Below are 884 nucleotides of genomic sequence, written 5' to 3' on the forward strand. Positions count from 1 at the left end.
ATAACATAAAAGCATTTTTTTCTGGGGGGGGAGGGGGTATTTTTTTTTTTTTTGCAAAAGCTCTATAGGGTGTAAGACGGAGGAATAAAAGACAGAAAGAAAGATGGCAGTAATTGTAATATCCTGAGATTTTTTCGCTCAGCCAAAAATTCGTGCCATTGAGCAAGTTTCACAGGGCTGCCGCTGACTCGCTGCAGGACACATAAAATCTGATCAAGTTCAGAGACGCGCTGAGTGCTTCAAGCGGCGCTTTTTAACTCCAAGCCTTTCACATCCTTTCCCCCCCTCAATCTGCCCCAGGAAGGAGCTCACATTCTTTATTTTAGGGGATCTGGACCCAAAAAAAAAAAAAAAAATCTTCAAATCAGTCCTTCATTCAGCTTTCGCCCTCATCCTACCGCACTCACTCCAGAACATTTCCTCGAGAAAGAGTTATAGATTGAAAAGGTGAGTTTTCTAACTTATCCGTCGTCTTTCTGTGTCAGAGGGGGTGTGAGGTAGGCCTATGTGTGTGTGTGTGTGTACTGTCGAAGTGTGTAAATCTACAGTTTGTTATTATATTTAGCCCGTGGAGGTTGCATGGGATTTCGTTTTCTTGAAGTGAACATAGCCTGCTCGGTTTCTTAGGCCTGTTACTCATATGGTAATTTAATTGTTGGAAGGACCTGCATACCTCTGTTTTTTTATGGCCGTCGTGCGCATTAGTACAACACTTGCTCTTTTTGTACATAACCTCAACAACTTATCTCGAAGCAAAACGACGAATGAGATTCACTTCATCTCTTTTTCCTCCGTAAGCTGCTCTCTCTCCCTCTCTGTTTGTCTGCCTCTCTCCCCTCCCTCCCTCTCTCTCTCTCTCTCTCGCTCTCTCTCTCTCTCTCACC

Source organism: Morone saxatilis, unplaced genomic scaffold (assembly GCF_004916995.1).
Source record: "Morone saxatilis isolate NCDOM2014 unplaced genomic scaffold, NCSU_SB_2.0 Contig22, whole genome shotgun sequence".
Classification (NCBI taxonomy): Eukaryota; Metazoa; Chordata; class Actinopteri; family Moronidae; genus Morone; species Morone saxatilis.